The sequence below is a fragment of the Humulus lupulus genome, chromosome 1, assembly GCF_963169125.1.
Source record: "Humulus lupulus chromosome 1, drHumLupu1.1, whole genome shotgun sequence".
NCBI lineage: Eukaryota > Viridiplantae > Streptophyta > Magnoliopsida > Rosales > Cannabaceae > Humulus > Humulus lupulus.
The window spans coordinates 135979817-136002686 of NC_084793.1; positions in this window are offsets into that span (position 1 = coordinate 135979817).

A 22870-nucleotide genomic window follows, 5' to 3' on the forward strand; every position below is an offset into this window, starting at 1 on the left:
ACTTTGAAATTATAAATTTTTGAAAAGTGAAGAAATATCTTATCTTCTTAGAAGTAATTTGTGCTTAAAATTATAAATCTATTTGGAAAATAATTGTTTGATTTATTTTAACTATCACTAAAACTTGGGAATCAATGTACTTATAAATATTATTAAACTTAAATTTTGTGGATTCTAATCCTTAATAATCTTATTTTACCATCTTGATTTCTAATATTAATTTATTTTTATTTATTGTCTTAATTTTCTTTATTATTGTCTCTTATTATATTTTATTGTCACAAATTCTCATCAATCTTTGGAACTAGGTTAGAATTTATAAATTTGGGTTTAAAATAGTTTTCTTTTCGATTTTAGAAAACTCCTTTGGGTTCGACATCTTTGCTTACACGATCACTATTCTATATGAACGATTCGTGCACTTGCGATTTATAAATATTTAGAACATACCCGTTTTGGGTCCATCAAATAACTTTACAAACAAAACAAGTATAACAATCACCCTTGAATTGTTCATTAAAGTTCACCATTTGTAATGACCCACTATTCTAGACTCTTGGACCATTATCGAACTATACATACAAATTCTTACTAAAACATACATTTGCGAAAATACCATAATTTATTATAAACTTGTAGAAACAAAGGTTACTTTCATAAAAATAAGTAGGATATGGGTACTCATTGTCTTTAAAACAAAAATAACTTACAGTAAAAAGAGTTACATAGAAAATGCGGAAAAATACATTTAAAACCATAAAAACATAAACAAGACTACATCCTCGAATCGAATAACGCTCGGCCCCTTGACTCCATTCACCATCGATACACATCCTCTAAGCGTCACGAATCTTTCCGCCTCTAAAGCTTATTTCCTGCACATAAACAGAAAGGAATGAGCCTAATGCCCAGCAAGGAAAAATCTAACACATAGTCATACACATCAATTTCATAATAACGTAAAGACATATCATAACACATAATACACTTATTATAATGGCCATTATTACTTGGGGTCCCTTAGACTAAACAAGCTTATGCCCATGAGATTAGTGGGGTCCTACCAGCTAAATAGGCATATGCCCACAATCTTTTTGGGGTCTTGTTAGTCAAAAAGGGCATAAGCCCAAGCCTACAAACATACACATTCATAACATATTCATAACATATCATAACATAACACATAAGATAACATAAACATAAACATATAGATTCTAGCCTATTTTCCTTACCAAAGTTACCGGGATATAATGGACTGAGTTGGGACTTTTGGAACACTCCTAAAACCATATGAGAAAGAGTGAGTCTTAAGAAGAAGAAGAAATGAAAATGAATAGGAAGACTAAACCATTGAGAATTATGCTTACCACAACTTATGTGCTTAAGAACTTGGATTCCCTAACCAAAATAAGAATGAGGTTAGGAAACTAAGTAGAAGACTAAGAGAAGGGAAACATAACATAAATCAAATGAACTAGAGTTTCGGGTTTACCTCAAAGACTTGCAAGATCAATCTAACCACAACCGAAATACTAACGAACCTCACTTCCCAAAGTGTTTGATAAGCTTATGATGTTTAAGCTTATGATTTTCCCAAACCAGGTGTTTACACTCTCACACTCTCTTAGCACTAGCAGCTTCTGAACTTAGAGTAAAAGGTGAAGAAATGGCTGGGTACTAGGTCCTATTTATAGAGTTTGGGAATGAAAGTATCTTGATTTTACTTGAATAAAAATAATGGCTTTTTAGGTGAAAATCATTTGAATAATCGTTCAGCAGAGGCTGAAGACTCGTTCAAAAGATGCTGGACTGTTGAAGGAGTTTGAATGGCTGAAAGGAAATGAATTCAAAAGAGTTTGAATTTATGCTGGAGGAGGCGATATATTGCCCCCTGTAGGTGATATATCGCCTGGGCCAGTATGCCTGAGGCGACCGTGCATCGTTTCGTGTTTTCCGTATCTACGTGCTGCGATATATCGCCCCTATAGCTGCGATATATCGGCACACGCTGAATAATTAAACACGAAATTACACATTTTTAGCTAAGTTTGAATGGAGTAAACAGCCTTGACTAAGCCCTCAACGTATTCAAAGCTGCTGACTGGCCCTATAACATTCAAACTTTACTCCTTATTAAATTTAATCCTCAAAAATACTTAATCCTTAATCACCATTCATAACATGTGCTTAAATTCCTATTGGTTGATATCTAAACCTTATAGTATAATAAATATTATCCTTAATATCAGTCATATAATCAAACCTTAGGTTATACTTAATATTCTTAAACTATAGGTTGAACTTAGAAAATCTATAAGTACTACTATGAGTGTCCAAATAATTCCCGGTCTGAACCAAAAATCAACAGTAACAAGATAATGCTATAAATACTATCATACCATTATCTATCTTAGCTAAGTAAAGTTCTTGGACTCTACACCATTGTACTGTTAATATTAGCAAAAAACTCAAACTCACAAAGATATTGCAGCAAAAAAAAAATCATTCAAAATTCTTGAAATCTACACATGAAGAAATAAAGAATTTTATGATGCCAATCTCCTTAAGCATGTAATCCCATTGAGTTGTCTCATCCTTTGTTGATGAAGACTTTGAATCCATATCCGCATTTATGTAGATTATATTTAGATAGAACTTTTTTCTATCTTTCATGGTTATGTGTTCAAACCATATCTTTAAACAAGGATTTGAATGTTGTAGTAGATGAACAAATCTCACTCATTTTTTATTATGCAAAACACAAAATAAAGTAATTAAAATTAGAGATTTTGACATATAGGAATATCTGGCTTTACACTTTGCAAATAAACAACTAATAATGGGAATAGTTCAATATTTGAAACCCTAAATGATAATAAAAAAACCTTATTCAAAGTATGAATGCAAATCTTGATAATCAAATAAACTCATTCAAGACATTCATGATATGAATGTCAATCTTGAATATAAGAAACAAAGTGATTAAATGATGATAAGATGAACTTAGAAACATTTAATCATCAATACTAACAATGAAAACAGAGTAGAGTAACACAAAAAAAAAGTTGGGGTTAGATAGATACAATCTTGATTTAGAGCAACTTGAATCTTCAAACTTGGGGAACGTCTAAGGCTTATACACAAATAAGAATATTGTTGTCCAAAATTCTATTCTAAGCCTTCCCTTATTGGTTGAAGCTTCAACTAAGTAGAATGAGATTTGGAATTTAACAAGCCTTAAAACTCATGCAAGTCAAGCAAAGCTTGATGAGTTTCTTGGAGAAAACTTTGGTCTTCGAGAGCTAGAGAGAGAGAGAGGTTAGACACAGAGTTGGAAAATGTGATCAAGGTTTTACAACTCTAATAACCCATATTTATAGTGTAGGCATCGTCATTAGTCTAACCAAAAACATTATAGCATTAAAAACACACCATTTGGAGCATTTTACATAACATTACGACCCTAAAGACCGCCCAAACGATGTATCGCCTGCCTGTATCGTCTGGCAGGCGATACGTCTCCTACTATCAGGCAATGCATCGCGTGCTTGGGCTTTTGAAGCCATCATAATTTTGGCAATGGTACGCCACTTAGGGGGTGATGCATCGCCACTCCCTATGACTTTGGACACCTCTAATGGTCCTATAATTGCTCCAATTGCTACCAAACTTTTTGGGAGGTCACTTTTAGATGCCTTCTACACAATCTCATTTTTTCACTTCACCTTAAGTGAAAATAATTCAGTGTTTTGCACCTCAACGTGTAAACATCTTAACAATTATATTCAACCAATCTCATCATATGTAGTGAATATCAGGGCGTACTTGTCCCAAGGTTTGTTCTTCATGGACCCCATCTGGTCACCTTCATTACTTCCCTTCTTCTTGTTATTATTTCCTGCCTAGTTAATAGGGGTAGTAGGTTGTGTCATAGCTGCAGTAGTTTCTACCACTCCAATGGGCTGAGTGGGAATTTGACTAGTTCTAGCTATTTCGGATTCAGCCTCCTCGAGATTTATCCATGCTTGAGTTGGGCTAGGAACTCATCTGAATTTTTCACTCCTTTCCTTTGGAGTTCATTCCAAAATTCACCTCCCACGATAATTCCGGATTGCACTGCCATGAGTTTGGCACATTCATCAGCGTCTCTAGCTCGAGCTGCTATTTTGGTGAACCAATTTATGTAAGCTTTGAGAGACTCACCCGACTGTTGTTTTATATTCACCAAGGAATCGGCCCCCACCAATATTTCTTTTGCAGCTCAGAACTTCTTTATAAACTTTGACGACACCTCCAAGTGGTGATTAAATGCCCTTTAAATTTGTTAAGCCACAGTTTGGCTACTCCTACCAATGTGGGTAGGAACAGGATGCACCACAATTTGATAATGACATTATGGGCTTTCATCAGGGTATTGAAAGTTCCAATGTGGTTTGATGGGTCAATCGTTCCGTCATAGGTAGTTATGTGCGGCATCTTGAAACCTATTGGATACGGAGTTGTAGCGATATAAGGAGTGAAAGGTTCAATTGTCAGAATCACAATCATCTTGGTTTCTCCCAGACAGGAGATGCCTCATTTTCTCCCTCCTTCGACTCCTCCATTTCCAACCTTCATGAATTGATTCTAAGCTTCACCCAAACCCACAAAAGAACCCCAAAACCATATATACAAGTCCTAGGCACCATAACCCAATCAATCATAGCCAAAAACTCCCATCAATTCTCGTTATCCAACTTAAAAATCCAAATTGAAATCCAAATGAAAATAGAGCAAAAGAACCAAAGTTTAAATGGATAAAAACTTACCTCAAGCTCAGCTTAGAACCCTCTTCAATGGTGGAACAGAACCCTAAGCCCTCAAGGTTCACTTCCCTAGCTTGAATTCTCAAAAGAAGCTAAAAAATCCAAAGAGAAAAGGAAGGAAAATGATGTACGGGAGAATAAGAAACTTATTCTGCTTTACTTAAGCTTCTACAGCCTTCAAATGGCTAAATCTATCCTTAGGGTGAAAAGACTATATTGCCCCTGAGTCATTTAAAGTCCTTTAAAGGCTTCCAAGAGTAAAACCGTCCTTATTCCCCTATCTCGTTAATCTTAATTAACGCTCTCCAATTCCCGTTATTCCCAATATTCTCCAATACCAATAAACCATATCCCATTACCCTTTAATGCCCGATAATGTTCTAATCCTCAAATTACCCCGAGACTCACCCCGAGCCCCGAATTCAACCCCGTTATGATCAAACCGCTAAGCTGCATTAAAAGATCGTCTCTGGCCGAATGGCTCAAACAAATCCACATTATAATGTGGCCTCATCAATAATCACCAACATGCATGAAAATACACAATTATGCTCTCAATGTGCCAAATTACCAAAATGCCCCTATCATGAAATGTGGACCCACATGCATGCATTTATCATCATATAATAATATAATTCACATAAACATGCATATAATCATTTAATGGCATAATAAATCAATTATGGCCCTCCCGGCCTACTAATCCAACCATTAAACCTCATTAGGTATTTTGGGGCATTACAACTATCCCCTCCTTACAGAAATTTCGTCATCAAAATTTACCCGAATAGCTCGAGATACTGATTCTGCATATCTAACTCCAGCTCCCAGGTCGCTTCCTTGACTTTGTTGTTCCTCCATAATTCCTTGATCAAAGGTATCGTCTTATTCCTAAGGACCTTGTCCTTTCTGTCAAGTATCTGAATTGGCTGTTCCTCATAGGAGAGATCTGCCTCAAGCTCCAAATCTTCATAACTCAAGACATGAGTCACATCAGATACACACCATCGAAGAGCTGAAACATGAAACATGTTATGCACGGCCGACAACGCTGGTGGTAAGGCCAACTTGTAAGCCACCTGACCAATCCTCTCCAGGATCTTAAATGGACCTACAAATCTAGGGCTCAGCTTGCCCTTCTTCCCAAACCATCTCACCCCTTTCCATGGCAAGACTCTAAGGAAAATGTAATCTGCCACTTGGAACTCCACGTTCCTGCACTTGGGATCTACATAACTTTTCTGCCTACTCTAAGAAGCGAGCATTCAAGCTCTAATCTTCTCAATGGCCTCACTGGTCCTTTGAACTCCCTCAGGACCCATGTATCTCCTTTCTGCTATCTCATCCCAATGAATGGGAGATCTGCATTTCCTACCATATAGCATCTCATAAGGTGCTACCCCAATGGTCGACTGATAACTGTTGTTGTAGGAAAACTCTATCGAAGGTAGATACTTACTCCAGGATCCACGAAAGTCCAGCACACATGCTCATAGCATGTCTTCTAATATCTGGATCGTCCTCTCAGATTGTCCATCTGTGTGAGGATGATAAGCAGTACTGAACTTCAACTGTGTTCCCACGACCTTCTGTAAACTCCCCCAGAACTTGGAAGTGAAAGTGGGGTCCCGATCTGACATGATCGACCTCGGTGCTCCATGGAGGCGCATGATCTCTCTCACATAGAGATATGCATACTGATCAACTGTATATGTAGTCCTCATTGGTCAGAAGTGAGCTAACTTGGTATAGCAATCCACAATAACCCAAACTGAATCATGTTGACCAACATTCCTGTGTAATTCCACCACGAAATCCATCATGATGTCCTCCCATTTCCACTCTGGGATATCCAGAGGCTGCAATATCCCTACCGGCCTCTGATGCTCAGCCTTGAATTGTTGACATGTCAAGCACTTAGCAACATATTCTTCTACATCCTTCTTCATCCCAGGCCACCAATACAGAGATCTCACATCCTAATACATCTTTGTGGTGCCTGGATGCAAAGAATAAGGTGTAGTATGAGATTCATCTATAATCTCTCATCTCAAAGTAGTGTCTAAAGGAACACATATCCGACCCTTGTACCTCAACAAGCCCAAATTAGACATTGTATAATCTCTGGATACTCCAGGCAAAACATCCTCTCCGATCTTGATTAGCTATGGATCACTCAACTGATCCTCCCTTATTCTCTCCAACAATGTAGATTGTAGCGTAATATTGGCCAACTGGCCCACCAGCAACTCTATACTAGTTCAGGTCATATCATCTGCTAACTCTCTGGCTATCAGCTTCGCACAATAAATATGTCCCGAACCCTTCTGGCTTAAAGCATCAGCTACCACGTTGGCCTTTCCTGGATGATACAGAATCTCACAATCATAATCCTTTACTAACTCCAGCCAACGCCTTTTTCTCATATTCAAATCTTTCTGCATGAAGAAGTATTTTAGGCTCTTGTGGTCAGTGTAGATCTCACACTTCTCCCCATAAAGGTAATGCCTCCATACCTTTAAAGCAAAGACCACAGCCGCCAATTCTAAATCATGAGTGGGATATCTCTGGTCATACTCCTTCAGCTGGAGTGAAGCCTAAGCAATCACCTTTCCTACCTGCATCAAAACATAACCCATACCTTGATGTGAGACATCACAGTAAATAACAAACTTCTCCTAATCTGTTGGAAGACTCAGAACAGGAGCTGTAATCAACATCTGTTTCAATTCCTGGAAGCTATTCTCACACTTGTCTAACCACACAAACTTTTGATTCTTACGCGTCAGCTCAGTCAATGAAGTAGCAATCTTGGAGAATCCTTCCACAAAAAGTCTGTAATAACCTGCCAAACCAAGGAAACTCCCGACTTCAGAAGCATTCTTTGGCCTTGGCCAATCTCTGACTACCTTAATCTTTGTTGGATCTACCTTAATCCCCTCCTTACTATCAACGTGCCCAAGAAAAGATACCTGAGATAACCCGAACTCACATTTCTTGAACTTTTCAAATAATTTGTGCTCCCTTAGTCTCTGTAGAACCAATCTCAAATGTTGCTCATGCTCTGACTCTGACTGAGAATAAACCAGGATATCATCGATGAAGACGATCACAAACTGGTTTAGATAATCCTTGAACACCCTGTTCATCAAATCCATAAAAGCGACTGGGGCATTAGTCAATCCAAAAGACATGACTAGGAACTCATAATGCCCATATCTAGTGTGAAAAGCAGTCTTTGGTATGTCTCCCTCCTTGACCCTCAACTGATGATAACCAGAACGAAGGTCTATCTTTGAGAATACCCTTTTACCTTACAACTGATCAAACAAATCATCTATCCTTGGCAAAGGATACTTGTTCTTAATTGTTAACTTGTTTAGTTCTCTGTAATCAATGCACATCCTCAGAGAACCATCCTTCTTCTTTACAAACAAAACTGGCGCACCCCAGGGTGAGAAACTAGGTCTTATAAAAACCAAATCTAACAGCTCTTGCAACTGTACTTTCAATTCTTTCAACTCAGCTGGGGCCATTCTGTAAGGTGCTCTAGACACTGGCTCCATCCTTGGTGCCAATTCTATCACAAACTCAATCTCTCTGTGTGGTGGCAACCCTGTTAAATCTTCTGGAAACACATCCATAAACTCACAGACTAGTTTGGTCTCTTCTGGTCTCACTGGCATGACCTGAGTGGTATCAACCGCACTGGCTAAGAATGTGATGCAACTTCCTTGCAATAGATCTCTAGCCCTCAAAATAGATATCATAGGTATACGGGGTCCATGCACAGTACCAACAAACACAAAAAGATCCTCACCTTCAGGCTCAAAGGTGACCATCTTCCTTCTGCAATCTATGGTTGCCCCATACTTCACTAACCAGTCCATACCAAGAATCATGTCAAAGTCAGTCATAACTAACTCTATCAAATCCACTGACAACTCTCTGCCCTCCACTGTCACTGGCAAACATCTGACCCATATCCCTGATACTACTAACTCCCCAGTGGGTAATAAGGTTCCAAACCCCACAACATAATAATCACATGGTCTACACAGTCTATCAATAATTATACTAGCAACAAAAGAATATGTAGCACTAGAATCAATCAAAACAGTATAAGATGTTCCAGCACTAAAAAGCTGACCTGTAACTACTGAGGGTGAAGCCTCAGCTTCTGCTTGTGTCAATGCGAACACTCGAGTTGGGGTCGAGCTGTCCGCTTTCCTGGGCTCTTCCTTTCTTGCCTTTGGGCAGTCTTTCTTGAAATGTCCCACTGCCCCACATAAGAAGCAGGACTTTGCCCTACACTCTCCCAAATGGCACCTCTTGCACCTAGGGCACTCAGGATAAGTCTTCCAGGCCTCACTACCACCCTAACGACCCATTGTAATACCTCGTGGTCGCCTATCAGGACCTAGAGCTAGGAAAGTATCAAGAACCTTCCTCTTCTGATCACTGGGGCCTCCACCTCTACCTGAACCCACAAATGGAGGACCTGTCCTCCTAAACTCTTTTCTGGCTGCATTGTTCGACCAGTTCTTGTTTTCTGCACTCTCAGCTGTGAGCACCTTCTCCACCATCTGTGCAGAAGTAGTAACTCCTGTCACAGTGGTGATACGAACATCCCGGGCTAATCTAGGCTGTAGCCCCTGGAGAAACCTCTCCCTCACTACACCAAAATCACCTTTTCACAACATATGTCTATAATACTAATTAAAAAGTATTATAATTTCTTTGTTTAAAATCAGTAAAGTATCTTAAAAGAATAAAAGTATGGGAAAAGTACCATAATAAATTAAAGCAAAAAAGGCGGTATACTTTTGTGAAAACCCCGGTAAATTGTAAAAGGGATTTTAAGCTTTTAGCATAGTATTGAAATTTTTAGCTGCAATCCTAAACTCATACTCTCTCTCTCTCTCTCTCCTTCTCATTCTACTTGTAACCCATCTTTCTCTCTCTCATACTAACTCTCATCCTCAACTTTTTTCTATCTCAAACTTCATGGCTGGTTTGATGGAGCTTAGGGGGTTTCTCATCTTCGTTGGCCTCCCACAGTAACTCTGCATCCAATACTCTAGATGCTCGTTAGGTGAAGAACATAGATCATCTCTTCTCTCTATCTTTCACACACAACTTTTTCTTATTGAAAGTAGCAAACTTGGCACAGATGGGCTTCAATAGAGGTGATGGGATTCACTGCAATAGAAAGGTACATAAGTTGTTCTATTGGGTTGGATGGGGTTGTGGGATGTAATGGTTTTTTACTGTCTCTAATCATAATTTTGTTAAATGGACTCTGTTTTTTCTTCTTCTATATTTAGTGTTATTTTGGCCTCTACCCAGATAAAAAATGACAAGGATGAGATACAGGGGCCACATGCTTCTCTGACTTCTTTGAGTTTCAATACATGGTATGTGTTTGAACTTTGAGGTCCTTGTTTTTGGAGTCGACAATAGCTGTCAAAAACTGAGTTTGCTTTATTTTTAATTGAAATGAAATCAGTTTTTCTTTTTCACTCTAGCTTATATAAAATTATATGTATGAATATTTATATACATATATTATATATGTATCCAATAATGAGTTTTCTATGGTTACTTACAAAGTGGGAAAGGAGTAAAACTAAATTGAAAGAAGAAGAATTTTTTTTTGGTTATATGAACTAGCAAAGTAATTTGTCTCCCTATTTTAGTATATATATATATTGTAGAGGCCAAAGAACTTTACTTAGCTAAGTTAGATAGTAGTATAATAGTAATAATAGTATTATCTTTATGACTGTGGATTTTTGGTTCAGACCGGGATTCATTTGGACACTCATAGTAACACTTGTAGATTTTCTAAGTTTAACCTATAGTTTAAGAATATTAATTTTAACATAAGGTTTGTTTAATATGACTGATATTGAGGGTAATATTTATTATAATATAAGGTTTAGATAAGACCCAATAAGATAATAGCACATGTCATATGTATGTTTAATAATGATTAAGTATTTTGAGGATTAAATTTATTAAGATTAAAATTTGAATATCCTAAGGTCAGTCAGCAGATTTGAAAACGTTAGAGGGCTTAGTCAAGGTTGTTTACTCAATTCAAATTAAGCTAAAAATGTGTAATTTCGTGTTTAAATATTCAGTGTATGCTGATATATCGCAGCTATAGGGGGCGATATATCGCAGTACGAAGATACGAAAAACACGAAACGTTGCACGATTGACTCGGGCATAATGGCCCAGGCGATATATCGCCTCCTTCAGTGTGTTTTTGAAAGTTTTAAAAAATGTTCTCATTCAAATCCTTAACCTCTTGATAAGTCCAGCACCTTTCTGAACGAGTCTTCAGCCTCTGCTGAACGATAATTCAAATGATTTTCACTTAAAAAGCCATTATTTTTATTCAAGTTAAATGAAGATCTTTTCATTCCTAAACTCTATAAATAGGACCTAGCACCCATCCATTTATTCATCTATTACTCTAAGTTCAGAGGCTGCAAGTTGCTAGGTTAGTGTGAGAGTGTAAACACTTGGGTTGGGAATTATAAGCTTGATCACTATAAGCTTACCAAACACTTGGGAAGTAAGGTTCTATTCACATTTCGGTTCAAGGTTTAGATTGATCATAGAAGTACTCAAGGTATCCCAAACTCTAGTCCATTTCTGTATTATTTTCTTTAAAGTTCTCATAGTCTTCTACTCAGTATCCTAACCTTATTCTTATTCTTGGTTAGGAAATCTCAGTTCTTAAGCACAAGGTTTTTGGTAAGTATATTTTGATAGTATAGTTCCTTCATCACTTTCATCCCTTTTCTTCAATATACTCACCTTATTGTAAATGGTTTTTAGGAGTGTTCCAAAGTCCCCGAATCAGTTCTCATATCCCGGTTATTTTGGTAAGGAAAATAGGATAGGATTTATGTGTTATATGATTTTATATGTTATCGTATGATTTTATGTTATGTAATATGCTATGTTAAGTATGTTTGTAGACTTGGGCATATGACTTGCTTAGCTAGCAAGCCCCACTAATCTAATGGGCATATGACTTGTTTAGTTTATGGGACCCCAAGTAATAATGGCCATTATAGTATGTATGTGACATAAGTGTTATGATATATTTTATGTTTCTTTATGAAATTTATGTATATGGTTTATGTGTTAGATTTTCCTTGCTGGGCATTAGGCTCACTCCTTTTTGTTTATATGTGCAGGAAAATAGCTTTAGTGGCGGGAAAGGTTCTTGGTAGTTTTGGGCATGTGTATTGAGGCGGAATGGATTCAAAGAGCCGACAGTTTCGATTCAAGGATGAAGTTTTTACTTATGTTTTTATGTGTATTTTTTTCCGCACTTATTTATGTAATCTCTTTTAATTATAATTTTGTTATGTTTTGATTTTAAAACAATGGGATCCTGTATCCTAACTTAAATTTTATGTAAGTTTAACCCTTATTTTTACAAGTTTTTAATAAAGTTATGATCTTTTCACTTGTAAGTTCTATTAAGGATTAGGGTCTATGTGTAGTTTTCATTAATGGTCCAAAGTCTAGAGTAGTTGGGTCATTACATATATATTTGAAGATTTTTATTTTTTTACTAATGGGTTTTTAGTACATATCACGTATTACATTTCTATATTGATTTCTTGCTTTATTTTTCTCCTCTTCTTCATTTTGTGCTTGTTTGCTACGTTCGGACATATCTCTAGTAGTTTTTTCTCATAATATATTCAGATATGGTGAATGCAATTAAATTTGTGTTAATTGGTAGAAATTTGAGCTCTATATTTTAAGCAGGGAATATGACTAATTTCAACGAAGAAGAATAATTGTATATTGGTTATTGAGTTTAATTTATTTTTGAATACTTACACATGTATTGTGGCTTTTAGATATTTGGTTGCAATTGAGACAAAGAAAATTCTTGAGATGGAATTGTTTTTACTTTTTCTGCCTTATTCTTCTTTTTTGAAAATCAAAATGATGTTGAAGAAAGCAACTGAATGGGATTCTTCAACTGTATAGGAGAGTTCTTGCCTTAGCTCTGTATTTAATGATATTTCAATTAAAGTAAGAAGTTTTCTTCAACTGCAACAAGTTATCGAAAATGTATTGTTTTTCTAGTGCTTCCTTAAATGATGGAGTAAAGAAAAATATGTTTGTTACAAAACAAGAATGCTAGCACATAGAAATAGATTTAAAATCAATAAGCTTTTCTATGAGAGGACTCGGATTTTGTTTTCTTAGTAAGCGACTTTCCTTCTCTGTTTGTCTTTCTCTTTCCAATGAATTATAGGAACTTCTATTTATTTTTCTAGTATAATTGGATTTGATGGTGTGTGTACATATATGATTTTGACAATACTTAATATTATCATCAATTTAGCATTAACTCAGCTTTCTCTCAAAACTTAACTTTGTATGAAAGTTTTTTTCTTCTTATTGGTCGTACTTTCAAGGATATATATGTCTAATGCTGAAATAATCATAATTTTAAATGTTTTGACCGAAGCTCTTAAATTTTGTTGGGACATTACTTGTACAAATTCTAATTAATTAAACCTATTTTGAGTTTAGTTGGATGTCAAGACAAAATTGGGCATAAGAGACAGTCTTTACTAGTTGGCTAGGAGTGCTAAACACAGGCGAAATTGTGACAGAAACTACTAGAGCATTGATGATTGAGAAAACAAAAAAGTATGCAACCACTTGTTTTCCTTACATTTGTTATATAATATATGGTATGAATTACTTTTGGTTTGTGCCTATGCTCCTTTTGATGGTTTATGTATTTGGCATAAGTAAAATAATAATACTTATTGGTAGTTTATTTTTGGAAATTGGTGAGAAGATGTGTTTATTAAAAAAAAATTCTTGTATTTTCTTTTATTAGATTGGGATTTTATTTATTTATTTCTAGACTTGGTCACCTCTATTTTTCTTTTTAAAGTTCTTTGTGTTGAATTTATTTACTATAATCATTTCTTTTTTGGTATAGGTTGCTTTTAGAATCTCAATCATGCAATTTGCTAACTATAATTCCATGAGAATCGTATATGTTTTAGGTTTTACCTTGTGTCTTGGGATATCAATACCTCAAAATTTTATTATTTTTTCCATTAGAAAATAAATTTGACAAGTAGCTTTTGACTTTTAGTATCATTTGTTTCCCTGTGATAAATTTTGAAGTATACATATGTACAAATTCTATTTTTTTTTAGGTATTGGACAATCATAATTCTTTCTATAATCTGCTTTGTCTTGTAATGTGTTTTCTGGGTATGCATTTTTCAATCTATAGTTTTGTTCTACTTTTATATCGTACATAAATTTCTTTGCTTGTTTTTCTTTCTTAGTTTGTGAATAATGTGATTGTTAGAATCCCCCAAAGAAACTAGTACAAATAAACGTCTGAATTTGTAGTTTCCTCTTTGCAATGAGCCATTATTCTGTGTCATGACAATCACGACCAAGACCATTTTGTTTTGTTCTTTAGCTCATTAACGATCATATTAGTTTCCGTTTGTAATTTGAAAATTATTATGCATTTTTAGTTCACTTTTAAACTCTTGGATGGAACATGTAACCTAATGTCCATCACTAGTTTACAACTTTATTTAGTTATCTATTAACTTTAAATTTGTAATCACTTCTTGGATGAAAACTACTGCAATCAATGAGGCAAGCATATTTCACCCATTACTTGATCTAATATGTTTCAATTAATCTGTTGCTTGATCGTTATGACAGGATGAGATGGATTAAATATGTTGTGTAAATTTAGATTTAATGTGTAGCATTATAAGCTTTCTCTTAGACAACTTGGTATGAATTTATCATGTCATTTCCCTTTGCTTGATTCCTTAAGATTGGCCCTGCTTTTTCATTTATGGGCAAATTTTTGTCATTTTCATTAGAATCTTTATTCTCTAAAATCTTTACATTGTTGTTTTATGTCTTGCAGGTGAGAGCTGCCTTGCAGATAGAAGGAAGACCTTTCATGGTTGTTGTTAATTCTATCTAAATAATTATTTATGAATGTTTTTAATCAAGAATTGAAATATTGTATTTTATATGAATAGTTACGCGATTGTCTTTTTGGAGTTTCTAATGGGCATAATCCCAATTGATTATGTATTTTATTGTGGTTAGGTTCACCATTTGGAACTTAAATATTTGTAATATCATTCAATTAATTAAGAAGAATTATTTTCATTTTCATTTAAGTATTTATTTCTTTTAATGTTAGTATTAATAAATCTATTAAATGCATATTAAAATAATATTTCTCAAAGTTAGAGAAAAGTATTATTTATACTAATAGTAATAAAAATATTTTGAACATATTAAAACAATAAATAATACCAAAAATGTGTTATTGTAAGTTATACCTATAATACTACTTTATAAGTGACAAAAAGTATTGTATAAACTATTATAATTATCATAAGCAAAGACTTATCAATTTATTAAAATAACTCAACAAAAGTATTATTGTAGAATATACAATAATACTTCTCCACAACTATTGAAAAAGTGTTATTCAAAGTGCTCTGATCTACAATACCATCGCTTTCCTTAACACATTGAAAAATGTTATGGTATGTATTCGATAATACTATTTGGTGTTATTGAAAGCAGATTTTCTTGTAGTGCCTTCTGGTCCAATCAGTGGGCACCAGCTCCATGGCAAACTTTGTCAATCGATCAAACATCAAAGCATACTCAGTTACTAATAAACTCCCCTGAAGTAATCTGATAAACTCCTCCACTTTTCCAGCCCTGATGGCATCATTACAATACTTCTCATTGAACAGAGTCTGAAACTCTTCCCAACTAGGGCATTGATGTTTCTAGTCTAGGATATAACTTCCCACCAAATTCAGGCATCCTCCTGAAACATGTACATGGCACAGGCCACCCTCTCATTACCAGACACCCTCATGAAGTCAAGGATGGTGGTAATCATACTCATCCATTGCTCTGCCATTGCTGGATCTACACTACCATAAAAAAACTGGAGGATGTTGTTTCCTGAACCATTCATAAAGAGGTTCCCACTTATTTCCAGCCTCAGGCAACTACTCCACTGTTGGCACCGATACAAGTGGTGCCTCAAGCAAAACATTCCCTGCAGGAACTTATTGTTGTCTCAAGAGGCAGATTTCTTCTTCCTACCTCAAAACTCTGGCCTACAATCCATTAAACAACTGCTGCCAGTTATCAGGAGCTGGTTGTGGAATCTAACTCTGGTCATTCTCTTGACCCTGACTGTTATTCTGGCCTTGAACATCCTGGCCAGCTGATGAATCTGTTTGTCTTGTAATCATTCTATCACTTATACTGTGCTGAAACAATCAATACGGCCAGTTAAGCAGTGATAACTTATCCTCTTGCCGCCTCATGATCCAAGATCAACAAATAATCACCCATATTCCATAATTATAAAGATATACAAATGGATACATGAAAAGTAAGGCATTTATACTTTATTTACGAAGTTAAATATATAACTACATAAATAGTCACCAAACCATGAGTCGAGCTTGTCTTCAATGGCGAGTGTACATGCCTAGCCAGTCTACGGGAACCCTAAACTTGGGCACGCTTTGATACCAAGTTGTAACGCCCTGGTTACTCCAAGACCGTTTTCGTGAGCTTTGAATCGTGATTAACTCGCTAATCGAGTCATTTGGTTATAAACATGCATCTAGATGTTATTAATAGGCTAAGGTGAAAACTCAATCAAAAGGAAATGATATATTTTATTTAAAACATAAAACTGTACATGGGCCCATAAAACATTACAACCCGCCGACCTAAGCGACAAAAATAGGGTTAACCCCTAGTTTTTCTCAAAAACACCTTGGCTGTGGTGGTCAAGTGGCTGCATATGTACACATCACCACCTAAGCTCTCCACTCAAGGCTAGGTGAGCTTTTTTTTCTCTTTACCTGCACCACATAGCACCCGTGAGCCAAGGCTCAGCAAGAAAACTCATTACTTCATGTATATAATATCATATGATGATTATGATAATCATACAGAGCTTATAGCCCTAAACAGATCAGTGAATATCACTTCAAGTTTTTGGTAACCATGCTGGGGCTTGTAGCCCTAATTAGATAATATCGAGATTCTGATAATCATGTTGGGGCATGTAACCGTAATCATATGAGTAATTTAACACTTTGAGGTTCTGATAACCATGCTGGCGCATGTAGCCCTAATCAGATGAGTAACTAGTGAGTGAGTCATTAACGTGGGCTCAGCACCCATAGCCATGTGACGATGTAGTTACCTGGGCCTTCTGGCCCTGGCTCTAAGTGACTAGCCATTAGACTAGACAAGCGCTTTTAATTTTCATCGAACTTGAGGTCGATCACGCACTAATGCTCGTGATGAGTCATTCAATGCTTATGTAAATTAGATCTAATCTTTTCGACTTGTGTTAAACACACTAAAACCTTTCTTGACTCATAAGCCAACACCATATGACCAGTGCTCAGTACTACTGCCGAACTTGACTAGTAAGTGACAGCTTCACAGTTAATACCGACACCATTGCCGATTCTGACTAATAAGTCAGTGCCATTCACAAGTAACCAAGATTTTCTAAGAATTTGATATACAATCAATGTCCACATTTAAACATTCACCATGCCTCATTAATAACCATGCATGTCACATATGGGGTGCAGTTTTCTTACCTCTGGTTCGAGCGAGAATTAATACAAGAACGACCCTTAAGAACAATTGATCCCTTTGATTCCTTAGTAGTCACCTAGTCATAACCAAATATAACCTCCATCAATGAAAATCAACAATAAAAGGTTCTTGACCAAAACCTCACTCTCGGGACCCTGAATTGTACCCAAACGGTGAGTAGATTCGATCTCAAGCCTTAGGAATTGAAACCCCGAGCCAAAAACCCTCAAAAGTTCTCAAAATAGGAATCTAGAAAAGCATGGTAGTGTTGTAGCATTGCCCCTCTAGCTCCCCAGTGCTATAAGCAGAGCAGGAGGCCCCCTGGCTAGCGTTGTAGCGCCCATACCTGGGCGCTGTAGCACTTCAACCAGGGTTTTCAACCCTGGTTTTTCCCTCCTTCGACTCCTCCATTTCCAACCTTCATGAATTGATTCTAAGCTTCACCCAAACCCACAAAAGAACCCCAAAACCATATATACAAGTCCTAGGCACCATAACCCAATCAATCATAGCCAAAAACTCCCATCAATTCTCATTATCCAACTTAAAAATCCAAATTGAAATCCAAATGAAAATAGAGCAAGAACCAGAGCTTAAATGGATAAAACCTTACCTCAAGCTCAGTTTAGAACCCTCTTCAATGGTGGAACACAACCCTAAGCCCTCAAGGTTCACTTCCCTAGCTTGAATCCTCAAAAGAAGCTCAAAACTCCAAAGAGAAAAGGAAGGAAAATGATGTACGGGAGAAGAAGAAACTTACTTTATTTCACTTAAGCTTCTACAGCCTTCAAATGGCTATATCTATCCTTAGGGTGAAAAGACTATATTGCCCCTAAGTCATTTAAAGCCCTTTAAAGGCCTCCAAGGGTAAAACCGTCCTTTTTCCCCTATCTCGTTAATCTTAATTAACGTTCTCCAATTCCTGTTATTCCCAATATTCTCCAATACCAATAAACCATATCCCATCACCCTTTAATTCCCAGTAATGTTCTAATCCTCAAATTTCCCCGAGACTCACCCCAAAATCAACCCCGTTATGACCAAACCGCTAACCTGCATTAAAAGATCGTCTCATGCCGAATGGCTCAAAAAAATCCACATTATTTTGTGGCCTCATCAATAATCACCAACATGCTTGAAAATACACAATTATGCCCTCAACGGGCCAAATTACCAAAATTCCCCTATCATGAAATGTGGACCCACATGCATCCATTTATCATCATATAATAATATAATTCACATAAACATGCATATAATCATTTAATGGCATAATAAATCAATTATGGCCCTCCCGACCTACTAATCCAACCACTAAACCTCATTAGGGATTTTGGGGCATTACAGATATGGCCCTTAAGGAGCACGTATGGGCTCTTAACAGGATGAACAAAGGGGTCTCGCATAGTGAGTCCCTTATGCGTAACTTTGCACTCTTAGGCTATTTGAATGAAAAGGTTAAGGCCAGCTGAGATGGGCCTTGCATAGCGAGGCCCATGTTTCTCATAGGCGGGCATGGCTAGCTGCGACATGTCTCGCACAGGGAGGCCCATCTTGGGAACTTTCACAAGAGACTCTCTTGTATTGACGTACCTGAAGGGAAAACTTTCCATATTCACAATATGCAAGATGATGGCCTTTCATGGAGGCAAAGATTTGCGTGAAACATGCTCTCGCATGACCATCCAGGAGCTTTGGACATGAGTTGTGTTCTTTACTTGGTGTGGAATTTTGGCGTCCACACTTGCCCTCAGTCTATGAGAGGGCATTTAGGCGTTCTTGTAGACTCTTTTTGTGTCATCTTTATGACATGTAAGGTACAATTTTGTTTCTTTGTTTATGAGATATAGAAAACGTACTTCATAATGGTGATCCTTAGGACTCCTTTTAAGTTTAATTAATGCCAATGATTCCTTTGTACAAATCCCATAGGTGTCATTGGTGTACAAAACATCGTGACGCATGAAGGAGATTGAGGCACACTATTTGGTGGGGCCCAAGAAGTATCGTCTAGACAAGGTAAGTCCTCATGTGGTGCTCCTAAGATGCCACCCTGGGTGGTTTGCCCATATCCATTGCTTGTCAGATTTCAGAGTAGAGAGTGTTTTAACCATTCTTTCTTGTGGTTCTTTCTTTTGTTGTTTTCTTCTTCACTATCAGAGCAGCATGTCGACTCGACCACGAAGTCTACCAGCTATTGCTTGTTGAAGAAACACACTTTGTGTCTAGTTTGTGCTTCATGCTTATTGGAGAAGTGTTTGAGTTCCTCTTATATATGCACATTGGTTTATTTTAAGGATGTGTTGACTCTATGGGTATCTCCCATCCTTTTTTTTATATATATTTTTTTTGATGAATAAGATGATTGTATTGCTCAAACAAACCATTACAAGACAAGTCTATGAAAACCCAACACAATTACAAGACCCAAGTCCAACCCAACAACCTGCCGAAACAAATAAAGGCCCTATATATAATATGTACAAATCAATTCAGAGACAAACTGTTAATAAACTCTCTATCTTTCCTAGATGCTTTACATGGCAACACACTAAGTACCCGAAATTTACAATCATGTTGAATTCTACTAACTGTGTGTTGAACTTGCCAAAGCTTGTGATTCCAAAGTGCATCATTCCTCACTCTCCATATATGATACACTGTTGCAGCAAGAAAAGAGAACAGCATGCTCTTGTATATTCTGGATTTAAGCTTGGCATGAGAAACCCAATGCAGAAGACAAGTGAGATTAGTTGGCTGTGCATTCCAATTAAGCCAATTTTTGATAGCCTCTAAACACCTCTGACTGTATATACATTTGAAAAAGAGGTGGCCAATGCTTTCCTTCTCCTGTCCACACATTAAGCATTCCTGATCAATATTAGGCTTGAATTTAACAATTCGGTCCTTTGTGTGTAGTCTTCCCCACAGAACTAACCACATAATAAATCTATGCTTGGGAGTAATGAGTCTATCCCAAACAAACTTCCTCCATGATACTCTAGATTCTTGAGGAAACAGCAAGTCTAATCCCCATTTGATAGTATATTCCTGGGACAAAAAAGAATCCTGAGAAATTTTCATTCTGAAGCTATCCTTCACAGCCACTAAACACTTCCAGTACCAGCTATAGTCCATGGGACACTTGTAATCCCACCAATTGTGATTCATCAAATAGACACTATTTATCCACTTGACAAACAGGCTATCTTTCTTCTTGGCAATTGCCCAAACATATTTTCCCATGGCAGCCATGTTCCAATCATGTAATTTTCGAAATCCCAAGCCACCTGCAGCCCTTGATACACAAATATTCTCCCAAGCAATTAGCCCTGGTAAGTGAGTATCTGAGATACCTTTCCAAAGAAAGGCTCTACATATAGCTTCAACCTCTTTTAACAATTTCTTAGGCAAAATCATAATTTGAGCCCAATATGAATGAATTGAGATTTGGACTGAATTGATCAATGTGACTCTCCCCATATAAGAGAGGTTCCGAGTACTCCAAGATCTAATCCTGCTTATCATCCTTTCCAATATACATTTACATTCAGCAGAAGGAATTTTTTTTGAGCAAATAGGGATGCTGAGGTACCTGAATGGGAGGTGGCTGCGAGAAAATCCAGAGACCTCCAGGACCCGATCTACTACATCTTCAGGCATACCGTGACAGTATATGGCAGACTTATCAGAGTTGGGAAACACACCCGAAGAAGAGGAGAATAGCTTCAGACCTCTGAGCATGAGAAGGATTGAAACATAGTCTCCATGACAGAAAATAAGAAGGTCGTCCGCAAAACATAGATGATTTAACTTCAGATTGGAGCATTTATCATGGTATTTGAAACCAGATAAAGTACCCACTTTACTCAATATTCTTGATAGATACTCCATTCCAAGAACAAACAACAAGGGAGATATGGGATCCCCTTGCCTAAGACCTCTTTTTGATGCAAAAAAACCATGCAACGATCCATTGAGAAGCAAGGAAAACTTGGGAGTTTTAACACAAGTCATTATTAATTCTGAAAAGTGTTGAGGAAAGTCAAAAGCCTTGAGCATCTCTTCAATGAACCCCCACTCTATTGTATCGTATGCTTTCCTTAAGTCAATCTTAATCATACAACTAGGTTTGCAATTTTTCCGCCCATATAATCTCACCAAATCCTGACAAACCATGATATTATGGGCTATGTATCTACCATGTACGAAACCCCCCTGCTTTTCAGCAATTAAATCAGGTAAAATTTGTCTCAATCTCGAACAAATCACTTTCGATGCAGCCTTGTAAATCACGTTGCAGCACGAGATTGGCCTAAAGTCACTCACACTTCGCGGAAAAATCATCTTAGGAATAAGAGTAATGGTAGTGGCATTAATCTCCTTGAGTATTCTGCCTAAAGTCAAGAAAGATAGTATCGCAGATATCACATCATACCCTACCAAATCCCAGTTATCTTGGTAAAAACTACTACCAAAACCATCCAGGCCTGGGGCTTTCATTCCAGGAATAGAGAACATGGCTTATTTGACCTCCTGTGCTGTGTACTCGGCTTCAAGAATGCTGTAATGTATCTTAGATAATTTTGGTCCAATATTAATAATGCTCTACTTCACCTTATATCTGTTAAACATCACAGAGCCAAGAAGATGTTGATAATACTGAAGAAATGCTCGCTGAACAGTAATAGGAGAATCACACCAATTCCCTTGCTCATCTTCTATTGTATAGATTTGGTTCTGAAGTCTCCTTGCCCGCAGAGAAGCATGAAAGATTGCTGTGTTTTCATCTCCATTGGTAGCCCAAGTAATTTTAGCTTTCTGAGCTAGAAAAAGAGAATATGCCTTGGATAATTTGGCATAATTCTCCCTAGCATTCTGTTCCTCTACCTGCAGTCGGGAATCATGAGGATCTTTATTCATTTTTGTCTGCAATTTCATCAATTCTTCCTTAGCAACCATTTCTGCTTTGTGTAGATCATTGAAACCTTCTTTATTAATCAGCTTAAGGATATGTTTCAATCGTTTGAGTTTCACTGTCAGTTTGTACATAGCAGAACCAGCAGCTCCTTCTTGCCAACTTTGAGCAACTCTTGCACCAAAATCATCTGCATCTTTCCACATTCGAAAATATCGAAAAGGTTTTTTGCCACTAATCACATATTGATATAATGACACCAAAATGGGACTATGATCAAAACAACCCTCAGCTAAGAAAATTGCTTCTGAATGTTGAAACACATCTGCCCATTCAGGATTAACCAAAACTCGGTCTAGCTTTGAGAAGACTCTATCCTCTGGCTTTTGCTTATTTCTCCAGGTATAAAAATTCCCAGAATATTTCAAGTCCTCCA